The 27,601-nt window shown below is 35.7% G+C and overlaps 1 protein-coding gene across 1 annotated transcript in view; it reads left to right on the top strand.

Moving 5' to 3' along the window:
• The window catches only part of EPHA6 (EPH receptor A6), a 970,410-nt gene that overhangs the window by 645,329 nt on the left and 297,480 nt on the right, over positions 1-27,601 (top strand).

The raw sequence follows: 27,601 nt of genomic DNA, 5'->3' as shown, positions 1-27,601 counted from the left end.
GAATTCATATTTATGAGTCTACCCACAGGAAGATGAATTCTAGTCTATAAGATGTGAATTTGAAGTAATCTCCAATCGATAACATACTTTCAGTGTCGGCAGCTGTAGCAATCTGAATATGAACATCCATAGAAAAGAAGAATTTTTCTGCAGTTTGATTGTCTGAATGCAAATTGCCCTACCTTATGAAGTAATGAAGGCCTTTCATAAAAAGAAATCATGTGTAAGCCAGCTGTTAACTTATTCAGCATGCTATAAAGGAAATTCCCGTATTGAACAATGGAGGAACTTGTGATGGACATTTTATGTAAATTCTAACATTGAGATTCTGTAGCAATCAATATTATTTACTGAGTTCTAATTATGCTTCAAGCACTGTTCTGTTCATTATAAGTACTAATACACTTGTAGCCTTTGAATTAGATATTGTTACCGTGTCCATTTTGTGGGTTAAGACACTGAAAAACAAAGAATCTTAAAGCTTTCCAGGTTCCCACAGCTAGAAAGTGTTGTAATAGGGATATTAGAGCATCTGAAAACTTTCATACTAGTGCTCAGGATCAGGAGAGCTCTTTCTATATCCATTTAATGCTTTTACTTTTCTTCTAAGTTTGGCCATTTTATTTAATTTTCTCCATGGTGGTTTTTTTTCCTCCAATTTGTCACTCTCCCTCTCTATATTTTCTTTAGAATAATGCATGTTCAAATATAAATATCTCTCTGTGTGTATATCATGATTTTTATAATATTATTATTATTTATAAGCCACTATGCATCAAATACAGAGCAATATGCACATTTTAATGCATATTTCTGTACAGATGTGAACATGGTAGATCAAGTATAATATTATTAAGAGAAAAATATGTTAGTTTGATTTCTTCAAATATGCAGGAACTGGATGAAAAATCAGTTGCATAGAAAATAGAAAACTCCCTTTACAAAACCAAAGATATTAGGTTTACAAATAATTGTGCAGATTGACTTGGACAAGATAAAGATCATAATGATGGGATCTAGGCTCATGTTCAGTTGAAGGCATTAAACATGAAAAATTGTAAATTGTAAATTTGCAAAATGGGGTGGTGAGAAATCAGCAGCAACTAGCAGATACTTAGAAATTTAAAGTATGTGCATCAGTATGCAATTTTACCATTTTGTTCATAACCAAAAGGAAACTAAGAGAACTATGTGCATTTTTAAAAATATATCATACATGCTTTTATTTAAAGCCCAGACCAATAATAATATGTACAAAAATATGTGCTATCACTCCAGTCCAGAAAATTTGTTTTAGGGCCACACCCAGCAATGCTCAGGATTTACTCCTGGTTCTGCATTGGGAACTACTCCTGGCAGCACTCAGGAGACTATACGGGATGCCAGGGATTGAACTTGGGTCAGCTGCGTGTAAGGGAAACACCCTACCCGCTGTACTATTGCGCCAGCCTCAGCAGGTAGGGCATTTGCCTTGCATGAGGCTGACCCAAGTTCGATTCCTCCATCCCTCTTGGAGAGCCTGACAAGCTACCGAGAGTATCCCGCCTGCATGGCAGAGCCTGGCAAGCTACCCGTGGTGTTTTCTATATGCCAAAAACAGTAACAACAAGTCTCCCAATGGAGACGTTACTGGTGCCTGCTTGAGCAAATCGATGAACAACAGGAGACAGTGCTAGAGTGCTACAAGAATATGACCTCCAAGAAATAGAAGCCATTTTCCTTATATTTATTTTTGTGACCAGTGAATTCCTAATTTATTTTCCCCTATATTGCATTACATGTGCCTAGCAAGTACAAAGCATTCAGAAAATAGCAAATGAGTTGATGTTATCCAAAAAACTCTTGAGAACTCACATACACCTTATTCCAAATAAATGACAATTATTTTATTGCTCTAGTGATATAATTCAAGTATATTATTTGTATGTAGATAGTGTTTGTATGTAGCATGTTGTTCAAAGCCTACAAAATTTAATTTATGTAAGATAATTTCTAGAGATTTGCTTTAGGGCATGTTCATTTTACTTTACACTTGAAATTTGCCAAGTGTAGATCTTGAATGTTCTTAGAACACTCACAGTAGCTAGTAAGGCAACACATATTAGTTAGAATGACTGTAATAATCATTTTATAATGTATAATCATATCAAAACATCATGATATATACTATGAATGTTATGGATATTTTATATGTAATTTTTGTATTTACCTTAATATAGTATAAAAACAAAGAAAAATATATGTGTTCTCTCTCTTTATCAAACTTATCACTAAGCCACACTAGTAAGTTTTGTAATAGTTTCTTATTTATGCCATTCTCAAGTCTGATTTTAATGTGACTTGATTATGGATGGGACAGTTTTTTTCAATAAGCTGTCATATGAATTTCCTAAATTTTTCCATTAAACTGTTTGACTTTAGAATTTTGAATTCTTCTAGAGAACAAAATATTCCTTGGACATTTCATATTGCCCCAAATTTGGTGAAAAATACACTCCCGTATAATGCTTGAAAATTTAAAACTTTTCTTCAGGGTATACAAATCAACTTTATTGACGTTTTTTGAAGTGGCTTTTTATTGTCATTTTTGGTTTTTCAGAAAGACTTTAAAGACAAAGTGCTGAAACCTAGGCTCTCCGTAGAACTATTGGAGACCAATTCAGAACTGCTAGTATGAATCTTAACTATGAATGACTCATTACAACTGATCATCTATTTAGTTCAACAATTAAATAAGAATATTGAATTTTTAATGTGTTACTTCTAAGGTGGTATGTTAAAGCCATAAAGGATTGATGTTAGCTGTATAATGATTCATAGTATAATACATAGATGCAGTTCATACTTGAAAAGAGTAGAAACAGGCTATTGGGATGAACATATCTGTTGGGAAGTAACAGACTATACAGTTGACATAGCATAGAGTCTTAATCCCTTTTCTAGCTTTATTTTTTTTATTCTCTCCAAATTCTATCCACACAGCAATCCTTGATTATTTTTTCAGAACTGAAAATTTTTGAAGTTGGATAAAAGAGTTGTCAGAATGTCCAAGTCAAGTGAAAAGTGTTATATATTAAATAGATACATATTTATATACGAAATATTATCTGCCCATGTCAAAACAGACAATTTGTAACATATTATAATGCCAGTGTATAACAAGGATAATTTTAAAATTTTTAAATATCAACTGGAACATTTTTTAAGTGTATATTGACTCCGCAGAAGTCATCTCTTCTCAGTATATCTCTCTGAGAAGGCACAATCCTTCATAGTACTGTCAATGGACAAATATTTATTAAATAAACCTAAGCAGTTCTACCAAGGCCTGTATGGAGATTTAAGAGGTAGTTTAAGTACTTACCCGGTGCTTTCCTGCTCCAAGGGAAACAAGTTCAGTGACTGAAGTTCAGTAACAAGAATTCGGGGGCAAAGAGCTGGAGTGAAGCCCTGTGAACTATATAGCTGTGTATGCACAAAGATGAGCAGGGCCTGGCTAACATATTACCACTCTGTAAAGTAGAGGAAATAACACTTATGCCACCTGACTGCCAGATGCAATATAACTTATTAGCAAGAGCTGAATTTCATATTCTCTTATGTTTTCAGAAAGCTAAGCGTTTCTTTATAAAGCTCTCACATTATAGCTATTTTTAGTTTAAATGGATTATATGTACTAGATACCAAACCAGAGAGCTGAACTTAGTCGTAAACTCTAATCCTCCCCACCTGGGGAATTTCTTTCCTTTCTTTTCTACTTTCCAACATATTTTTCTACTTTCAAAAAAAAAAATCAGAGAGCAGAGTAACTTTTGTAGTAATAAATTTTAGCATTTCTGTAAATAGTATGCACATGATATTACTGAACCTAGCATAAATATATATAATATATGCATATACAAAGCACACATTTTGTATTTATTGGAATTTGAGAAAAATCAGGTAGATTGACAATGCTTTTATTATTATTGCCTACCCTTTTTTTTTTGCAAATAAAGAAAACTTGACTTCACATTTGATAAAAAGTTTTGTTAAATTTGACATAGTGAGATAAAAGGTGAAGGGCCCTTGTAAAGAAACAATAGCTAACATAAACAGTATTGTTTAACTGTTCAAATTATTCATTCTCTCCTTCACTAAATCCAAAAATTAATTATGGGTAATGTATAGGGATAGGCTCAAATGAAAACAATAAGCCTGTTTTCTGCTTTCCCATCTCAGAAGTTTAGAAAACTAAACAAGTTTGCAATGTAAGATTATATTTGATATTTATGTGAGGGCGATGTGAGAAACCTAGACAGATTTACAATAAAAGGAAATTCTGAAAAGTAGTAATCCGGTGAGGGATTAGGGCTTTGGGTCAGCAGTGTTCAGGAGCTCTTCCTAGCTCTGTGCTCAGGAGTGACCTCTGGGGAATCTGGAAGAGGAGAAGGGGTTGGTATATACAATGCTAGGGCTAAACATTGGCATCAGTCACATGTGAGTCAAATGACTCACCCCATGTACTATCTATCTGTCTCCCAAATCAATATATATATATATATATATATATATATTCTTAAAAACCTCTGCAGTTAAATGGTATCAACTAAGAAATGAAGGGATCAGAGAGTGAGGTAAAAGGTAGAATAATGGATTGTGGAGCATTTGTTTTCTTTGTGTGCAAGTATAGAAATGAAAGAAAGTACAGAACTTTCTAATAATGGAAAGAATTTCAGATGGCTGGGACAATACCTTCAAGCACCTGTACGTGAAGAATCAGCAATGCCTGGGAACATGTTAAAAATACTGTATAAGTACCAGGTCAGAAGCTCTGGAAGTGGATTCAGAATTCTGTTTTTACAAGCCCTCCAAGCAATTTTGATGTTCACTATAAGTTGGAGCACCAGCAGTTTAATCAGAGACTAGCTGTGTAAGAGTAATGGGGGTGATGACCTCAGAGCAGGAGATGTACAAAAAAATGTGACTGGAGTCACAGGCCAGGGCATGCAGGGCAGTTTCCTTCTCTTAGTGACATGAAATTTTCTTGAATTTTTGCTTTTCTTCCAGATAGCTGTAGCTTCACACAGGCAAACTGATTTGGGGGTAGTCAAAATACACTTCCCATAACTCACTTCTCTGGAACTTTGCTAAAACATCTAATTATTTCCTCACCTTCATTTTATCCCTGCTAAAAATAAAGTTTTCCAAATATCATCTTCATTGTCACACTTATAGCTGTCATAACTTCCAAATTCCGTAGAGTCTATTTTGGCCTTAAGAATTCACCTACTAAAGATACTGGAACCTTGGGAATTATCAATTTAAATTCTAACACATGCTCACTCACTGCCAAAATGTAAGCCTGCATATTTCTCCTTGACAGTTCATATTTGGTCTCTGGACTTCTCAAGACACAGTAAATTATGACCTGTTCACCAGAGCCTCTCAAGAAATCTGGAGTTGAGCCATCCTATGCCAAATCTTCAGTAAAAATTGGTCAGTTGCACAGTCCTGAAAATTAAGTTACTTAGGAAACTGTGATTCTAGATATGACAGAAAGGAATACAATATGCAAATGAAAGGCCAATTTAGACACACAAGATGTCACAGACTTGTCTCAAGCTAGGCTACTTGGATATAAATTATATTTGTTTTTAGCACAGTGATATATTAAATTAGTCATCTTGATACATGAGGAATTTCCCCCACCAGCTTTAACTCTTTATAAAATAATAATAAATGTTGCATTGCCTTTTCTTGCTCTAAAAATGGGAAACCTCCAAGTGATCAGAGCTCCAAGTCAGCCAGACTCTGCCAGTCTTTAGGTAAAAAGACCTAATGAAAGTAGTTTAATCTACTTAAGCTTTGTTATCTTATTAGGAAAGATAATCTAACTTTATTAGAAATGCATTGCTTTGTACATTGATTGTTTAATAATTATGAGAAGTATTTATATACTAGGTAATGATCTATATGCTGTCAATAGAGCAGAAATAAACTCTTCTATCCTGAAACTTATATTCCAGAGAAGAGAGAGACAATAGCGAATAGTAAGTAGAACATTCAGTGATTTCAACAAATTTATTTCTAGGCATTGCTTCTGTGTAACAGAAGGTGGATGGCCCACAGAGTTACTCCCTTTCCGAGGGCCAGTCAGCGTACATGATAGGTCAATACAAAGGCCAAAGATTAGTGCCATGTTTTGCTTTAAGACAGCTCTGAAGGACCAACTCATCTCCAGAACTCACTTGAGGTCACTGTAACTGCCCAGCTGCAATTTAACTGCTTTGTTTTCTCATTTCTGCTTCCCTCACTGTTCATATGTGCCCATGCTGAGTTCACCTCCTGAGAGCCTGCTGCATACAGATCTCCCTGTGCCTCAGGAAATGATGAGCAATTCTGGAGAAGAGAAGAGCTAACAAGCAGGTTAAGGAGTGTATACCTGCCAATGTGATCATTAAATGTTCACTATCACTATAACACTAATACTACTGCAAGTAAGGCAACTGGAATAAAACTCCCAAGATGAGGGACTTAGCCTTAATCTTGGGAAAAAGAGACAGAAATATAAAAGCAGAGAAGGAAAAAGAAAAAAAGTTTGTGATAGTAGTTAGTTCCTAAAATTCAGTTTGGAAGCTATTAACATAGATAACTAGATAAGAGAAAGAGTGAAAAGAATTTTGGTTCTGAACTTAAGTTTTGGCTTGATCTTGGATTTAGATGTTCACTCTAACTTCCTACATAAGTTTTACTTTGTGTGAATCAATTAACCAGTCCATGCTTTAATCTCCACACCTGGAAAGCAGGGATAAAAAGATCATATACTTTCTCTAGTGCTCTGAACATGAAATATTTAACCTAAAATATAGATTATTGAGTCTGCTATTAAGATTAAGTATGTGGTTAGAGCTCAGTTACTACTGAGTATTGGCAATAAAATTATTCATACTGGGGGCCAGAGTGATAGCACAGTGGGTAGGGTGTTTACCTTGCATGCAGCCAACCTGGGTTCGACTCCCAGCATCCCATATGGTCCACTGAGCACTGCCAGGAGTAATTCCTGAGAGCATGAGCCAGGAGTGACCCCTGTGCATCACCGCGTGTGACCCAAGAAACAAAAACAAAAACAAAAAAGTAAGAAATAATTCATACTAAATTTAAACCTATCTTGCATTCTAACATAAAGTTGTATTAAAAACAAAACAATATGTTTATTATCTATTGCATATGGATACCCTACAGTAGTAATGGAGTCATTGTCAGATAAGAACACCTTTTGTTGTTCATACTTGTTGACTTACCTCTGAGTAATTAATATTGATATCTTGGTGTTGGTTTTTGTTCATTTTTGTGCAGGGTCATTTTCCATGGGACTTATGGAGCCTGGAACCATTCCTTGATAGTTGGCCCTTAAATATTGACCGGGTGATTTGTTCTCTGGTGTTTCAAGGGCCACTTGGACCACCCCAGTGGTACAAGTGCACAGCTGTGGTTGGAACACAGTGTTTCACACATAGGAGTGTACCCTACCACTTGAGCTATGAGCTATCTCCTGGCCCCGTTATTTAATTTTTATAAACAATGTGAAGATGAATGGAATTCTCTAAGGGGCTCATCCCTTGAAAACTAGAGTTAGCCAAAGTAATGTCAGGTTTTAGCCATCACAGTAGGCAATTTAGGAACACTAGTCACATTCCAACAACTCACCTTCATACTTAGGACCACGATCCCAACTGCTTCTATAATAATTGCATTATTTAGGAGTTAGGCCACTATTTCTTTTAAATGCTTAAATCATAAAAGGACCAAGTGCAGACAGACAATGGAATATAATGATTAGATTCAAACTCTGGAACTAGACTATCAGTTGTGACATCATCTGTTTGTGCTACTGCTGCCTGCATAGCTTTGCTAAGTTATCTAACCTCACCATACCCCTTTTATCATCTATAAAGTAGAGATAAAAATGGCACCATCTTATATGCTTGTTATAAATATGAAATAGGTAATGCATGTCAAGTGTTTAGAATTGCAGTAGCATATGTATGTAGTTCAAAAGAGCTCATTGTTGTAATACTTACTCTCCCTCTTAGGAAAACTTCTTCACCAAGTTCAATATGATATTCTGAACTAGTCTGTGCTGTGAACATTTTTGTCTCATCTCCATAATGAGAGAAAAAAAGGTTTTAATCTAAAGGGTGAAAAAGAGTAAAATTGAACAAAAAATCTCTCTTAGGGCATCCTTTAAGGCATGTGCTTCAGTTTTCAAGTAGAAATGAAGAAAACATGAGAATCCATAATCATATAACATACCATAAATTTTAAAAATTTAAACAGGTAACCTACTTATTTCCTTGCTCTGGAATGAGCAATCAAAAGAAAATTAACTTAGTTATATATTGTCATTGTCACTGTCACTGTCATCCCGTTGCTCATCAATTTGCTCAAGCAGGCACCAGTAACGTCTCCATTGTGAGACTTGTTGTTACTGTTTTGGGCATACTGAATACGCCAGGGGTAGCTTGCCAGGATCTGCCATGAGGGCTAGATACTCTTGGTAGCTTGACAGGCCCTCCGAGAGGGGTGGAGGAATCGAACCTGGGTCGGTGGAGTGCAAGGCAAACGCCCTACCTGCTGTGCTATTGCTCCAGCCCATTATATATTGAAGACTCTCATTTGGCTCAAACTGGTATTAGTTATGCTGTCCCTTCTTTTTTTTTTCTTTTTGGGTAACACCCAGCAGTGCACAAGGGTTACTCCTGGTTCTGTACTCAGAAATTACTTCTGGCGGTGCTCAGGAGACCATATGGGATGCTGGGAATCAAACTTGGGTCGGCCGCATGCAAGGCAAATACCCTACCTGCTGTGCCATCGCTCCAGCCCCTTTTCTTTTTTTCTACTATTATTCTAAAATTAATATGCAGAGACTAGCTTGCTTGAGGAAGAATTTTACATTTCCAAAATATGGGTTCGACACAGCTTTGTCAATATTTGAACTTTTATAAAGTCACATTTTTATGTTGCATAATGACTAGGAACAAGGCTGTTCCTTTCTTTTCTAAGTTATTCCAAGTGGTTAAGAGGACTAACAAAGCACTAAATGAGAATATCTCTAGTTACCTTTAGCATAGCATTGTTTCTCTCATTCTCTATTGCTGCTCCGAATGCTTGTGGAATTCTTCAAAATTATTCACAGTTTATTCTTAACTACTCTTGGACAGCTGGTAGGGCATTTGCCTTGCAAGAGGCTGACCCTGGTTCGATTCCTCCACCCTCAGAGAGCCCGGCAAGCTATCAATAGTATCCCGCCTGCATGGCAGAGCCTGGAAAGCTACCTGTGGCATATAAGATATGCCAAAAACAATGGCAACAAGTCTCACAATAGAGACATTACTGATGCGCGCTGGAGCAAATTGATGAACAATGGGACAACAGTGCTACGGTGCAACGAATCCATTTTACAGTGTTTGTATTTATCCATCATAGGAGCCCCACCTTTTATAACTAGCTGGCTGACATTTTTTTTCCATTCTGCATAAACTTCCACTGGAATGATCTTTTTTAACTTCATTAAATGAAAACACACATTAAAGATCCAAATCAATACCCACAGTGATTTTTTTTAACTTATGTGCCTTTACAATTATATCTTGCTTGAATTCAGCAATATTTTTAAGGATTTTAAAAGTGTATCATTCAGGATCAGATTTAACCCTACCCTTGGGATTCTGATAAAAGTGGCTAAGAAAAAAATGAATTTTTATTAAAGATACTCAGACACATAAAAAAGTTTGTCAACATTATCCTCCATGTTCTTCCTGCTGAAGATAAGGAGAAAACGACTTGACAAAAGAGAAAGGCAAAATGTGAATCTAGGAAATTTGTGTGGCTGTTTCTCCTTGGGCCCTGATTGGAAACTTTTTGTGGCATCACAGAACTTATAACTTGCATTGTTGTAACAAAATTTGCTTAATCAGTCACACTGAAAACATTTTTAAGGGAAAGAGCAAGAAGACTTAATTGTTTAACATCAAGATGAACCACAACTAAGCAATCACCTGAAATAGAGGCCCAGAGCAGAGATACAGAGAGCTTTTTATAGTTTTTTTCTGACCATCAAAGCAGTAATGAAACAAAGAAAAGAAAGAAGGACACAAGAATGGAGTTTTTCCATTGTTCTTTCACCACAACACCCTTAGAAAGCTTAGTCAACTAAGCAGAGGGATGATGATTTTTATTTATTTTTTCTATTCTCTGGAAACACTTGAAGCAATTTTAAACACAAATAGAAAATGTTTAATAAATTTGAACTTGACAGAGAATATAGATTGCAAAACACAAGAAGGGACAAGTCCTCATTTTGATAATCATTACTATAGTTGTGCCTCTTAGGTACTGTCTCTACCTGTGAGATAGCTGGCAGAAGTCAGAATACAGAGAAATGATCAGGTTTTCATGATATGAAGCACAAATGTCGCAGGAAAAACATGCAGAAGCTGCTATGGATGACAGTCACAAGCTAAGCTTCTGAAACTGTGCCTGCAAAAATTCACATTTTCATTGTTTGTATGTTTTCTAACCACAAACTTTGACAGAAGCTTACCCAAGGAAAAGTTACCCTGACTGAAGATGATTTTTTTCATGTAGGGGTTAGTATATAAAGAAAGTCATGTAACACATTTCCTACAAATAGATTTTAGAAGAGAAAATATACCTAGAACAATTTTTTTTAAAAAATCACTTTTACATGAGCACTATTACAATGACAATATTGTAACCATGTTACCTAAAGCCATAATAAGATTATTATTTCTTTAAATTCTTGAGCCAGAGAGACAGTGCAGTGGGTATGGTGTAACAGTGCAGTGATTATGGTGCTTGTCTTGCATGTGGCCAATATGGTTTGATCTCAGTCACCCCATATGGTCCCCTGAGTCCTGCCGGCACTGATCCCTCATTGTAGAGTCAGGAGTAAGCCATGAGTACTGCCAGGTATAACCACCCCCATCCAAAAGAAAAAAATTCAGTTTTTTCTAAGTAATATGCCCATTAATCAGGAGCAAGACATGAAAATGTCTTCTCAAACACGAGCAAGGCTAAGGGGAAAAGGCAGAAAAGATTCCAAAAAGTGTAGCAAACACTACCCCAGAGAAAACATGGGGCGAAAAGAGCAGAAGCAAAAGTCCCCAGGAAGCTCTGGGAATAAAAGTCAGAAATTTTTTTTCTTGGTATACATAAATACACACCTAGGTTTTAATCTCTCAGAACTAGTTTTACTATGTTCATTTAAAAAGAAAAAGGCTTATCTGCCCTGTGGCTTGTAAACTCACCTTACCCTTTTATTTCAACCATGCTTCAAAACCGGCAAAAGAACTGTGAATTTTAACCCCAGATTCTTGTTTGCAAGGTTTTCCTGGCTCTGTGATCAGGAAGATCCATGGGATACAAGGGATCAAACACAGACCTCTTGCATGCTTTCTGGCCTATTGAGCTATATCTTCAATTCTTTACATTTAGTTTTGCTGGGGTTTTTGTGCTGCCAGGCATTAAATTGACCTATGTATGCAAGGCTTAAGCATCTGCTGAGCCTCAGTCCTGTAGCACTGTCTCATTGTCGTCTGGTTGTTCATCGATTTGCTCGAGTGGGCACCAGCAATATCTCCATTGTGAGACTGGTTATTACTGTTTTTGGCATATTGAATACGCCACCGGTAGCTTGCCAGGCTCTGCTGTAAAGGTGCAATTCTCTCGGTAGCTTGCCGGGTTCTCCGAGAGGGATGGAGGAATCGAACCCGGGGCGGCCGCATGCAAGGCAAACACCGTACCTGCTGATATTTAGAATCCAGCATATATTTGGTCCAGTTTAAGTAATTCTTTTTCTCTAATCATATACCTGAGAGGGAGAGAGAGAGGAGAGAGAAATAAGATAGATGAGAAAGAGAGAAAGAGAGAGAGAGATAAAAGAAAGAAATAGAAAGAGAGAGAAAGAGAATAATGCCTCAAGGCCTTGTTCCAAGGCCTGGACAGGGTCAAAGCAGTTTTCAGAGGCAGTACTGAGTATATATTCCACAGGATGCTTATTAAGCATTTTGAACTGAGCATTAAAAGCTTAAAATGTAAATTGGTTCTATAGTGAGAAGTGGTACACATGCTTTTAAAATAGGTGAAGAGATATAGAAATCTTTCTACTATTAAGGCCAACATGCTCAGGCCAGGGTGAGGGTACAGCAAGTACAGTCTTTGCCTTGCATATTTGACCATTAGTACCCCATATGGTTGTCCAAGCTCACTACGAGAGATCCCTGAGCACAGAACCAGGAGCAGGCCCTGTGCACAGGTGAGTATGATCCAAAAAGTAAAATATAAAATAAGATAAAACCAACATGCTCCAGCAATATTTTTGATCCTGAAAAATGCACCTTCCACATTTGTGCTAAAATGGACTACAGACAAAGCAAACATTATCTTTAGGATGCAAATTTGAATCTATTCCTATAATTAGACAACTTCTCTATTGAAAACAGTTCTATGCGGGAAATTCCCTACAGAATACTCTGAAGAAAACTAAAAAGATGATTTCATTCTGAAAAATTGTCAAATTGGTTATTCTAAGTCATCAAAAAAGAAATCCAAAGAGTAATGTGCTCATGAAAAAAGTTATATTGAGTTGCATAGTTCTGCAGTATGTTTTCCAGGATAAGCTATGGGGGAAGTATGCTTTCACAAAATGGAATAGGTTGTCTTGTTTTGTAGTTTTGATCAATTGCCTTTGTCTGCCAAAGAAAATGATTTTAGTTTTGATAAAGTTGATGGTATGCAATTCTTTCTGGCAGCAGTAGGATGACAGAATTATTTGTATCCAGGAATCAGTTCTAGTTGTTGAAAATTAAATCCTTATCATCAGCATATAGGAAGAGGCATATGTCTCCTTCTAGCAAGCTGGCACATACTTCATTTTACTATAATCTGCAGCATATCATGAAGATATTTGTTTAAAGTATGAATACATAAGGCACAATACAATTTTACATTACATGAATTTTTCACTTTTATTTTATTTACAGAAGGGTTTTTTTTAATCACACTTTTAGAGTAATGACACTAAGTCTCATTTTTTATTTAAGTTGATTCCCTAGACATGAAAGTTCAAGTTTAGTTAAAAGATCAATATGGAAAGAGGACATTCTTGTCTTCTTGACAATAATAGAGAAGGAACACATAGTAGAGGATGTTGGGAGGACCCACTCGGCGTGAAAGATGCATGCCAAAAGTAGACTATAGACCAAACATGATGACCACTCAATACCTCTATTGCAAACTACAACACCCAAAAGGAGAGAGAACAAAAGGGAATGTCCTGCCACATAGGCAGGGTGGGGTGGTGGGGGTTGGGGGTGGGGTGGTGAGAGGGATGCTGGGAACATTGGTGGGGGAGAATGGGCACTGGTGGGGGGATGTAAATGATCACTGGATGACTAAATGCAAACATGAAAGTTCAGAAGTTTGTAACTGTACTTCATAGTGATTCACAAATAAAAATTTTTTAAAAAAAATAATAGTAGTAAGTATCAGGGTAATAATATGCCTAAAATTCCCTTCTAATACAGGATATTTAATTTGGAAAATTGCCTGTGGTTTAAGGGAAAATACAGCATAAATAATTGAGATGGCACTAAGAAAATTGATCTACAGTTTTCTGAGACAGATTGGCCCTCTTTAAAACAAAGTATTCTTGATTTAAATATTTCCACAGTCAATTGTAGTGATCCTTTAAGGATTTAGTAAATAGTTCATTGTTTTTCAGAACAGGTTTCAAATAGTTTCAAGCAGTCATCTGAAAACTTCCCTTATAGCTTGTTCACTTTAGGGAAACAATTAACTGAGTATTGGAAGAGAGGCAAGTTAATGTTTGGTACTCAGATCTGAGTTACTTAGTGCATTAGGTTTGGTCTTCAGATCTCAGCGAATGCTTGCCTATCTTTGCTTCAGATATTGTTCGTTATATGTGCTCCCACAAATACTTCTTCTAAAGCTCTGAGATAGACACAGCAGCATCCTCCAACTTAACTAAAGTAAGGAAAGAAAAATCTTTAACATAAATTTGTTTAGCTGCACAGGTTTAGTGTGATCAGATGTGTTTAAATAAAGTAGATTCTTTTACAATCATATTTATCATGCTTTCTTGTTTAAATGGTCAGAAATATGTTCATTTGTTTTTATCTCTATTTTGTTTGTTTTCACATTCATACAAGGTGTTTTTACAGCACAGCTGAGTATTTTTCACCTTGAGCCTATCAGTCTGCCTTTAAAGAGGAAGAAAAGTGACATTTCTCCAGATAGAATAATTGATCTTCCTTGTATAGCAAAAATTTTTAAATAAATATAAACTTCCCCTGACCCTCTTTACTTATTCTTCCAAACCCAACCATTCAGTAGTAGGGGAAGATTCAAAAGACTCAATATAAAAATATTATTTTTAAAAAGTAAATTTGAAAAGTAAATATCCACCCTAAGTAAAAATATAAATAATGAGAGTTTACTAGTAGTAGTTTAGAATTCCCTTCCCTTGGTTTAAAGATAGGCCTATGGATAAACATAGTCAAGTAATTATTTTCTCTTTGATTCATTATATTAGTACTCTAAATTTTGAATGATGAAGCACAACTGGCCTAAAAAAAGTGACCTTCAGAATAAATATGGACTCTATAGCCATTTCCTCAATAGTAAACATAGTTTAGGAATCACTTCCTTTATCAACCTTCATTCACTTCCTATGAAGGTCATCGCCATCTTCATTTCAGTCACAGCTGTACTATACTTCAATCAGAATTCATGAAACAGTATTCCTCACTCATATGAAACTAAAATAAGAATACGAAACCATGCTTCAGTTGTCTTTGCCTTTATAATACCTATATCTCAGTTTTTAGTATAGTTTAATTTAATTGAATGAATCAATTTTAATTGATTGGATAGTGAATTAAACTTTCTCAATAAATTTCATAAAACTTTTTCTAAATAAAGTGGCATGTTTTAATTCAGATTAATTTATTTAAAAAATTATGAAATGTAGATTCTTCAGGAATTTTTAATTTTGAAAATCTTACAATACCTTGGTTCCATGTCACTGATCCACAGAGTTGGTGGTATTTGTAGGGAAATTCTGTTCTATACTGGATTTTATTTGTTTGTTTGTTTGATTTTTTAAGTCACCGTGAGATACAGAATGATAAAACTGTTCATGGTTGGGTTTCAATCATACAGTGTTCCAATACCCATCCCTCCACAGTGTACATTTCCCACCACCAATGTCCCCAGTCTCCTTCCTCCCCTCCTCCCCCACCTGTCTCTATGACAGGCGTTTTTCTACACTGGATCTTTAAACAAAATAAAAGGACAACTTTATGTATGAATGTATTTAAATAGCAAAAAAATTATGTACCAAAGACCTAGCTCCACTCACATAGCTATATGAAATATAGACAGCAACAAATAAAATGCTTAATCTTTAAATGTTAACAATAGTTTTAGATGTCTAGATGACTCAGTCTCTATTCTTTGTCATTTAATATGTGTCACTTGATATGTATTTGTCACAAACCTACCTGGAGTAGTCCACTTTGACCATTTAATAAAGTATACAAAAGTCCTTTTTAATAAAAGACAAAAAGTGTTTCATTATTCTGCACTACCTGTATTTGCTTCTGCCTCTCCATCAAGTTGTAGATAACTCAAATTTTCCAATTATCCCTGTGTCATTTGGCATTTTTGTCTGACAAGTAGATTAAGGTCATCAGGAAGAGTGAATATTGAAATCCTCCCTGTCTTACTCTGACCACAGTGTGATGTACTGAATTGCATTGTCTGAAAGAGCAGCAGCGCAAGAGAGACACTGTGAAATCACTCTCTGGGACAGTGTTCTCCCTGCTAGGGCTCTCTACTTCCACAGAAAGATTTATGAGATTTGTTTCCATTCAACTGAGAATCAGCAACTGGCTAACTTGAGTGGAACAAATAATATCTTGCCAGTCTCTTTCAATCTATTTTCCAATGTAAGAGGTACTTTTCCTGTTGGTAGATGGCATCAAATATTGATTGTATATAAAATAAGGATGTTCATATAATCCCCATCACTACCTTATTCTCTAAATGTCCAGTTCATTTAAAGACTCGGCAGAGATATTCAAACTTAAAAATCAACACACTGTTCTCGATTTATCATTGTACAACCTGTGTGACAAAATGCAAAGTTGTGAGTGAGCATTTATGAAATGAGGATATTTTCAAGCATTAATATTACCAACTAAGCCATATTTTTTAAAAATTCATTAGTATGAGACATTTAATCCTTGTGTCTAGATGAGTTACTTATTGCTTCTTCACGAAAATATATACTTGTTAATCCCAATATCTTACATAGATAGCATGTTAAGTTTAAATGTAGTTGAAATAAGTCAAAAACTGAGATCCTAGGAAAAATCTATTTGGTAATACATTACATAGGTGCTTTATCGTATATAGGTGCTTTATCATAAAGTATATACTTAGTAATTTAAAATAATTTTGATTTAGAGAGAAATAATTTTTTAATCTTGTATTCACAAACTCCTGACCTTTAATGTAAAAAAATTGTTGACATTATCTAAGCATTTTTTAATTGACTTTGTATGATCATATTAATATTTTGCACTCAAACATTGTAATTCCTAAAGTGCTCCTTTGCTTGTATAGGGTTGTTAGATCCTTAACTCCTGGCCTTTGAGGATTTTATTTTGGAATTTATAGCATATTTTTAGTATTCTCATTTATGCTGTCAATCAGTTTAGCAGTGTACTTCCTCTTTTTAGATATTTCATCTCTGGCTTTAAATTACTAAATTTACTTTTATACTGATTTTGAATTTGAAAATGTACAACCATGTCTGAGGAATGTGTGTGAGGCATCCACGCTAAGAAGCTGTTTTATGGAGTAAACTCTGCGTTTCTTAGTATGTGAACATCTGTCAGATGTCTCTTCTGAGGCTTTTTTATTCAGCCTTGTTTGCCATTGCTCCACTGCACTCCACATAATTGAAGTAATCTAGCTGAATTGAAATATATGTGATAAGATGAGTATCTGAAATAAGTAAGAAAATAGCTGTGGGGATATGAAGAATGGAAATGAGCCTAAGACCTGTTCAAAATGTTGGAATGACAGGATTGATGGTCCTGGAAGGCTAAGAAGAGAATTGTGGGGGGGATGATTCCACTTTTCCAACCCTGGATCCCCCTGACTATGGTGGGCCTGCAATAAGGGTTAACTTTGCCATTTGGACAATGGAGAAGATTGAATATTTTAACATATTATTTTTAAGAACAGTTATTTGACAGTATAAAATGGAATGGATTGGGGAGAGACAGCATGTAAAATAAATCTAGTAGAAAATTGTAAAAGAGTTTAGCTTAATCGTGAGACTGAAGTCTGAGATGTGGCCATTGTACTAAATGCAGGATAATAGAAGACATGGTAAGGTTTGATTCTAGATGTGAAGTTGTGAAAAAAGGTAAAATTCATGGTGACCTGGTGGATAAAGTGCAGATGAATGAGAAGATAATATTATCTACAAAACTATAATATTATGTTCATGCAGAAGAATTATTTTCTCGTATTTTATCCAGATCTCAAATTCGTGTCTATATGTCCAAACAGTGTTGAGATTTTACAAATTCATTTGTCTCCATTATGTGGATATTGTTACATTTCTGTATGTGTGACTCTTGTCCTAAAATTAAATCAATCTTGATTTCAATGTGTAACCTCAGAGGGGAACTTTTTCCTGAAAAATAAAATGCTAAGGATTTTCTTTGTTACTTTTCAATTACTAACAAGGGACTGGAGTGATAGCACAGCGGGTAGGGCGTTTGCCTTGCACACGGCCAACCTGGGTTCGATTCCTCAATCCCTCTTGGAGAGCCCGGAAAGCTAAGGAGAGTAGCCTGCCCACATGGCAGAGCCTGGCAAGCTACCTGTGGTGTATTTGATATGCCAAAAACAGTAACAAGTCTCACAATGGAAATGTTACTGGTGCCCGCTTGAGCAAATCGATGAACAATGGATGTCAGTGTCACAGTGCGACAGTGCTACAGTTTTCAATAACCATAATTTTAATTTAATGGATATTGCCAATGCATTATTCTGTTGAGATTCTAGTGTACTTTAAAACATCATTTTGCTGAAAAAAATGTAATAATATTATTTGAAATTTTAGTTTTCATCAAGAACTAAGCTTCAAATACTTAAAATCGAATTTAAAACATATATACCTGGGAAACATTTTTTTTTGCTTTTTGGGTCACTCCCGGCGATGCACAGGGGTTACTCTTGGCTCTGCACTCAGGAATTACCCCTGGCGGTCTCAGGGGACCATATGGGATGCTGGGAATCGAACCCGGGTCGGCCGAGTGCAAGGCAAACGCCCTACCCGCTGTGCTATTGCTCCAGCCCCAAACCTGGGAAACATTTTGAGAAATAATTGATTTTTTAAAAATGTATTATAAACTTTTGTCTTTTGATAACTTTAAAGAGATGTTAGTAACTGAAAAGAGTTAGCTTATATAAGCCAGTCTGCAGAAAATGACAAGAAATATAAATAACAGATTACCAAATAGCAGATTTAACTTTGAAATGTAAGTATAAACTAGAATAATCTTGATTACAGAGATGAAATTATATGTATCTATAGAAGAAAATTCTTAGGTTGGAAACAGCAAAATTGCCTTTCTCATACTTTTCACAAGATATGAAATGTATTATTTTTAAAGTATACGGATCCCAAGTGAAAAACACTTTTCTTTCTCCTTAAATAGAAACAACTAAAGCAAACCTCACTTAATAACAGCATCTCGATTTATCCCTAGAATAGGTGAGGTGCTAAATCCCCGCTCAGTAACAGTCCTGCAACTCTTCTCAGATAATTGCTTCCTCTTAAGGAAGTGTACTCCTTTCCAAACCATTGACAGAAATATATCATTTTAATACACTTATTCTTTTCTAAGACTACAACCTCACTCCATTAAGTGAAAGAGAATTTCTATTCAACCCGTTGCCAATACATTACATTTCTTATCACGAATTTATTGTGCTCCTTTTTAAGGGCAGTTTTGCTCTCTTTGATGTTACTTATGAGTAAAATAAATACATTTTTTCTCTTATAACAGTAATTTGAAATTAATTCAGATAAAATGCTACTATAGATAAGTTTTTATATCAGAGAAATTTGTAATTGTATTGCATCATTATGAAATTTATTAGACAGATTTTTATGGGGGGGTTTTGTTTGTTTTTTTCTGCTTAAATTAACTAAGTCCTTGGGATTTTTAACCAAGTAATAATAATAATAATAATAATTACTCTTTCTCATTTTCTTTCTTTTCTTTCTTCCAATACATTATATTTCTAAACTCATACTCTGCTGATTCACAGCCAGTAGCTGCTCATTCTCTTTAGGAACACCCTACAGTCACATTTTCATACTGTCATAAAATTATAGTTCTCCTACTTATGATTATTTGCTTGTGATCTATATTCCACCACACACCACACTGTAAATTCAGAAGCTCAGTAACTGTCTTTTTGCTCATTACTTCATCACCAGTGTCTGCCTCATGACTGCTTCTAATAGTTGCTCAGTAAAAATTCATGGAATTAATGAATAAAATTTTACCTTGAACACGGATTGCTAAATTTAATCTATCCATCTGGCTTATTAAAATCTTCACTGTTATTATTTTGTTTAAAATTGTATAATATTATTTTATTGAGATGTTGTGATTTACAGTGGTATTATCATTGAGTTTATTCTCGCAATGGATTCTATATTACCCTCACCAGCAGAGTATCAGTATATATTCATCCACCATTATCTCAGTATCTCTTCTCTCTCCTGCCCCCTTGCATCTTTATTTCACAGTCCTGCTGAAAATTACCTCAGAATTTATTTCCACTAAGGATTGTCATCTAATCCCTTGCAATACTTTGCATGTGAACAAAATCATTTGGTACATGGTGTTTTATTTTCTCTCTAACTTCTCATAGTGTGACCCTCCAATTTTGTACAAGTTATAGTAAACTGCAAGATGTCATCTTTTCTCATAGCTGAGTAGTATTCCTTGTGTATATACATACAAAACAATATGATTTTAGTTTCAAAACATTTTTATTTTTAAGCTCAAATTGTCAACCCATTGACATCTTGTAAAGGTATGCAGCTAAACTTGTGTACCACAATGTCCTTTATCCACTCGTCTATTGCTGGTGACTTCGGTTGTTTTCAGATATTGATGATGGTTAAAAAAAATGCCGCTGTGGATATAGCTGTGCATAGATCCTTTCATATTACTGTCTTAATGTTCTTGAGATAGAAGTCCAGGAATGAAAAAATTGAGGATCTCTAATCTCTAAACTTATACTCATTGAGAAGTTTCAAAATCATTTCCATAAAGAATGAAGAAAACTGCAGCCCTGACGCCCCCTCAGTGAATGAGTTCCCTTTTCTTTTTTTTTTTTTTTTTTTTTGCTTTTTGTGTCACACCCGGCCATGCACAGGAGTTACTCCTGGCTCTGCACTCAGGAATTACTCCTGGCAGTGCTCAGGGGACCATATGGGATGCTGAGATTCGAACCCGGGTTGGCTGCGTGCAAGCAAATGCCCTACCCGCTGTGCTATCGCTCCAGCCCCAAGAGTTCCCTTTTCCTATATCATATCATATATTGTCTCTACCAGCACTTAGTGTTTCTAAACTGTTTAATATAAACAATTTATAAGAATTGGTGATTGATGATATTGCACTGGCATTTGTTTCCCCAATAGTCAGTAATGAAGTCACTGATCACAGTCCTGTAGACCATCTTTTTGTCTTCTTTGAGGAATTCTTTATACATACTCTTTTCTCATTTCTTGATGGGTTGTTTTTGTTTATTTGTTGTTTTTTTTCCCTTTGGGTTCACGCCCACATGTGCTCAAGACTCATTCCTAGCTTTGCTCTCAGGGATCACTGCTGGCAGGCTCCGGGGACAATGTAGGGTGTTGGGGATCAAAGAGCAGCCGAGTGGAATGCAAATGCCTTACATGTCTCTCTGGCCCCTGTTCAATTTGTTATTGTTGAGCTTTGAGAGCACTTTATATATCTCACAGATGAGCCTGATATTAATGTGATTACTGACTGCAAATATTTTCTCCCAATCTAAGGTCATCATTTTATTGGAGGCCTTATTTCTTTCATAGTTCAGAAGCTTGTTTTATGTAGTCCCATTTGTTTATTTCTGCTTCTGTTTTCTTTGCCAGTATAATGACTCATTGACGATGCCTCTGAGACTCCTATCATAGGATGTTCTGCCTATGTTTTGTCCTCAATGTATTTTACAGCTATATTTTATAGATACTAACTAAACTATTTAATAATTTTAATTAACTTTTCAATATGGCATGGGAAGGAGTCTAGTTTCATTTTTTGCACTATGCTGACAAGTTTTCCCAGCACCAGTTAATGAGTGGTTTACTTTGCTTCACTTTATTCACCTAGCCCTTTGTGATAAAATCACTGCTTGACGTCTTAGATTTTGCCTCTGTATATCCATACTGTTCCATTGGTTCAAGAGTCTGTCTTTAGTCTAGTACCATATAGTTTTGATTACCAGTATAGCTTTACAGTATAGTTTAACATCTGGGATTTTAATGTCTCCCATTTTTCTTTTTGCTCAGATCAGAATAGCTTTGGCTGTTCTGGGAGGTTTGTGCTTTTATACAAATTTTTAAAATATTTTGTATAAGTCTTTGCAGTGTTTTTTGGGTGAATTGTGCAGTAACATTTTAATTTCCCATGCTCTAATATTAGAAAACTGTACCATTGAATTTCTACTTATTGTGAGCCCCCTTTGTTATAATTTTATCTGGCCCATTATTTATTTTATTTATTTTATTTTTTTTTTTGCTTTGGGGGGCATACCCTACAGTGCTCAGGGTTTACTCCTGACTCTTCACTCAGGAATTACTCCTGGTAGTGCTCGAAGCAACATGTGGTATGCCAGGGATCGAAACCCTGGTCAGCCACATACAAGGTCCTACCTGCTGTACTATCACTCTGACCCTTTGTCTAGTTTCTAGGGGTATGGGGCTAGGTTATTTATTCATGTCTGATATTGTTTCCAGAGGGACTCCTCCTGTAGTACTATGAACTTTTCCAATGCAGCTTTTATGTCCTTATTCTCAGTTGTACACAAGAATCTCTTTACTTCTTCTTTGACTTCTTTGACCCAGTTGTTATCCCATTGCATGCTGTCCTGCTTCTGGTGTTAGTAGTTTTCTCAGCTCTTTGTTTTTGTTATTTCTGCTGTGATCAGAGAGAATATTTGATATGCTTTTTATTTTCTAAATTTTATGGAGACTTTTCTGTCTGTCTCCATGTGGTCTGTTCTAGAAAGTTATCTATGGACACCAAGAATATGTACTCGACTTTTTGGAGATGGTGACCCCTATAAATGTCTTTAAGCTACTATCTTCTATTTCTTCCTTTAATACCACTATTTGAAATACTTTGCTCCTCTGATAAATCTAGCTGAATAGTGAGAGTATAATACTTAATCTCCCACTACTATAGGATTATTATTGATATTTTCTATAATTTAGATATGGTAAGCATAGCAGATAGGATGGGATGTCATGTGGAAGCCAACCAATCTCTGAACAAAATCATGAACACAGAAGTCTTAAGTTAAAACAATTCTCTAGGTAAAACTTAATGTCCCTATGGTGAAGTACAACAAATTTTCCTAATTTTCTTCTAAGGATATATATTTTGACCATTCCTTTAACTGTTTATTAGTAACAGGTAATACAAAATAAATTACTGTGGGTGTGCTACAGGGTCAGACTTAGTGGGTGGTTGGGAAAATGAGGACAATGATGGAGGAAAGGTGACAGTGGAGGTGGGATTGGAATTAGAATATTGTATGCCTGTTTTAGCTATCCCTGGGTGTTTGTTACTCCATATGAATTTCAGGATTGCTTCATTCATTTCTTTGAAGAATTTCATGGGTATTTTTATAGGGATCATGTTGAATCTGTATAATGCTTTGGGGAGTATTGCCATTTTGACAATGTTGCAGTAACAATTAAAACAGCATGGTACTGGAACAAAGGCAGAGCCGCAGACCAGTGAAACAGGGTGGAATATCCCTACACACAACCTCAAATGTATGATCATCTAATATTTGATAAGGAAGCAAGAAATGTGAAGTGGAGCAAGGAAAGCCTCTTTAACAAATGGTGCTGGCGTAACTGGACAGCCACATGCAAAAGAATGGGCTTAGACCTCGACCTGACACCATGCACAAAAATCAGATCAAAATGGACTAAAGACCTCAACACCAGACCACAATCCATAAGGTACATCGAAGACAAGGTCAGCAAAACCCTCCATGATATTGAAGTTAAAGGTATCTTCAAAGATGTCACGCAACTGACCAACCAAGTGGAAACAGAGATAAACAAATGGGACTATATTAAACTAAGAAGCTTCTGCACCGCAAAAGATACAGTGACCAAATACAAAGACAATCTACAGAATGGGAAAGGATATTCACCCAATATCCATCCAACAAGGGGTTGATATCAAGGATATATAAAACACTGGTTAAACTCTACAAGAAGAAAACATCCAACCCCATCAGAAAATGGAGTGAAAAAATGAACAGAAACTTTTCTAAGGAAGAGATACAAATGGCCAAAAGGCACATGAAAAACTGCTCTGCATCACTAATCACTAATCATCAGGGAGATGCAGATCAAAACAACCATGAGATACCACCTCACACCACAGAGAATGGCACACATCCAAAAGAACAACAACCGATGTTGGAGAGGATGTGGGGAAAAAGGGACCCTTCTACACTACTGGTGGGAATGCCGACTTGTTCAGCCCCTTTGGAAAACAATCTTGACACTTCTCAAAAAATTAGAAATTGAGCCTCCATTTGATCCAGCAATACCACTTCTGGGAACATATCCCAGAGAAGCAAAAAAAGTATAGTCGAAATGACATCTGCACATATATGTTCATCACAGCACTGCTTACAATAGCAAGAATCTGGGAAAAAAACAAGTGCCTGAGAACAGATGACTGGTTGAAGAAACTTTGGTACATCTATACAATGGAATACTATGTAGCTGTTAGAAAAGATGAAGTCATGAACTTTGCATATAAGTGGATCAACATGGAAAGTATCATGCTAAGTGAAATGAGTTAGAAAGAGAGGGACAGACAAAGACAGATTGCACTTATCTGTGGAATATAAAATAACAGAGTAAGAGACTAACACCCAGGAATAGTAGTATATAATACCAGGAGGTTGGCTCCATGGCTTGGAAGCTGGCCTCACATGCTGGGGGAAAAGCAGCCCAGATAGAGAAGGGAACACCAAGTAAAATGTGGTTGGAGATCCCGTGCAGGGAGGGAGATACGTGCTGAAAGTAGACTAGAGACTGAACACGATGGCCACTCAATACCCCTATCGCAAACCACAACACCCAAAAGGAGAGAGAACAAAATGGAATACCCTGCCACAGAGGCGGGATGGGATGGGGGGGTGACGGGATTGGAGGGTGGGAGGGATACTGGGTTCATTGGTGGTGGAGAATGGACACTGGTGGAGGGATGGGTTCTCGAACATTGTATGAGGGAAACACAAGCACGAAAATAGGTAAATTTGTAACTGTACCCTCACGGTGACTCACTAATTAAAAAAATTAATTAATTTTTTTAAAAAGTACCCAATAAATATGTGATACTCTATCAAAAAAAAGAATATTGTATGCCTGTAACAAATCATCATGATCAACTTTGCAAACCATGGTGTTTAAATAAAGTTTGGAGGGAGAGAAATGAGAGAATTCTGAGAGGACCTAACAAATAATCTTTAGTGTGTTATTTATAAAATTTGATACTGCTACTTAACTTCTCTCTACACAGATTATGAAATAGTACTCAACTAATTAAGTGCTTAAAATTTTGATTAAATCATAGTACTTAAAATATATCCAAGTTTTAATAACTTTGTTGCAAAGAACTAAAAACAGTCACTTGTTTTTATTTACATTTAGATCTCTTTTAAGGTCTCTTTAATACTGATTGGTTTATTGCTGACTCATCAACAGTTTTTATGATTCTGATATTCTCTTAAACTTTTATGAGAAAGCTATTACTATGGATAAAATTTTTAATACAGCATATTCAGATTCCCAAAAAAAAATTCACTTCTGTAGATATATTTAGAGCATTCAAGTTTAATAACTCACTGAAGTAGAACAGCTTTCTAATTTTCCATTTATATTCTTTCTTTGATTCCATTTATTCCTTACATAAGATATAATCAATAGACTTTGATAGTAAGAGGTGACACATAAGGACAATGGTGGCAACTCACAGGCTCTTTGGTGGTGGGATATGCTATAACTTTGTCCATTAGTTCTATAAACTTTAAGATACTCTAGCCATATTACCTAAACTTTTTTTTTAAAAAAAAAAGATTCTTATAAAAACCAAAGTGAAAACCAACTCTCTTCAAGTTTACAGAATTCTGAAGAATCTGACTAATTTAAAAATTTAGACATTCTCATCAACTCAATCATTAATGTAAGATATGTCTCAGGAAGGTATTCATCAGAGGCAGGTTATTAAACAAGGAAATAATCCTTGAGAGATATCTCATGTAGCTGGAACAAAGTTGTATCCCAGGGAGACAGCCCAGAATAGACAGATCCAAGAAGTCCTTGAATCATATTTTGAATTACCTGGGTATGGTGAAGATGTGTATGCAAAAATAAATGGAAGCATACTTTACATTAAGGTGTGCTATGTAAATAAGGCTAGAAGTCAGCCAAGTTTTACTTAGTACAATTAAAAGGAACTTTGGTGACTGGTTAAAAATGTAAGAGATTGGTTGAGTTTCAATCCTGAGCTGTCTAGTTTTGTTTAGTTCTTTCTCTGAGGTAGATGTATCCAGGTAAACCTGAGCATACCTGTGGAATGTGTAGTGCTGCCTCCATATCTGTATTGCTTTTATCAGGACTAGAATATCTATTTCCCTCCTTCCTTCTTTCCTTCTTTCCTGCCTTCTCTCCTTCCTTCCTTTCTTCCTTCCACCTTTTTTCCTTCTTTCCCTCCCACTTTTCTTACGAGATACGAGATAAGGAGATACTTCCCGTTATTTCCTCCTTTCTTCCTTTGCTCTATCCTTCTTTGCCTTTTCCTTTTTCCTCCTTCACTCCTTCTTTCTTCTTTCTCTCTCTTTTTCCCTCCTTCCTTTTTCCCCCCTCTCTCCCTCTCTGTTCTTTCTATATTTTCTCTATATTTCTTATCAAATAAAAAAGGAAACTCTAGCTCAAACAAGTTCTTTCTTTTTAGGAAGAATTTGTTTCTTTCTACTATTAAGCAATTACTTATAGTACATCCAATATAAATTCCATCTTATTAAGATTTTAGTAATACAGAGAATAAGAAATATTAATGAATTAATGTATTTTGAAGTTGCTAGAAGGTTAGTGAAACATATAGCCTATATAGTTTTAAGATTTAATTTTGTCAATGAGAGAATACATTGTAGCTATATGTTATATAGGCTTTAATTTTGGGTGTAATGTGTTCTAATAAAGTCAATGTCAAAATGAATTACACAACAATAACAATATAAAAACAGCCCACTCTGTGGAAACAGACAAGAAAATGTATGTAAAGCTTTGACCAAATTGTTTAATAGAATAAAATTTTATCAATAAAATTTTTGAGCCCATCTGTTTTAATGCAGGAATACATTTTTAATTTCTACTTATTCATTTATTTTAAGCACCATGCTTCCCAATACTATCACTGGTGGGCTTTTATGGTCACTACCCTCCTTCAGAGTGCCCACACACCATGGCTCTCCCTAAAGCTCGTTCCCGCCCAGGTACATGCACCAAGATCAGTTCTGTAGATCATTCTCAGTGTCTCACGTTCATTTTAAAAATATTTTTTATTTAATTAAAGAACCATGATTTGCAAAGTTTTTGATAGTTGGGCTTTAGGCAACGCATTTTTTAAAGTTTTTTAATTAATCACAGCAAGAGATACAGAGTTATAAAATCTGTGATTGGGTTTCAGTCATACAATGTTACAACACTTGTCCCTTCACAAGTGTACATCTCCCACCACCAATGTCCCCAGTTTCCTCCTTTCACCTTCCCACTACCAGTCTGCCTCTGAGGCAGGCACTTTTCTTCTCTCTCTCTCTCTCTCTCTCTCTCTCTCTCTCTCTCTCTCTCTCTCTCTCTCTCTCTCTCTCTGTCTCATGTGCACACACGCACACACTCTCACTCTCACTCTTGCTCTCTCATTTGCTCTCTTCCTCTCTCCTTTTGGTCATTATGGTTTGAAGTACAGGTACTGTAAATGTATCATGTATATCCTTTTACCTATACTCACCACTCAGTTATTTCAAGAGTGATTATTTCTGTTATTGTCATATCTATCATATGCCTCTCTATCCTAACTACCCTACCCACCTCCTCCCACTTGTGACAATTTTACAACTGTGGTTTCGTCCTCCT

This window comes from Sorex araneus, chromosome 2 (genome assembly GCF_027595985.1).
Source record: "Sorex araneus isolate mSorAra2 chromosome 2, mSorAra2.pri, whole genome shotgun sequence".
NCBI lineage: Eukaryota > Metazoa > Chordata > Mammalia > Eulipotyphla > Soricidae > Sorex > Sorex araneus.
Note: the sequence above shows the minus strand (reverse complement) of the source record. Positions and strands in the feature narration are given on the sequence as shown.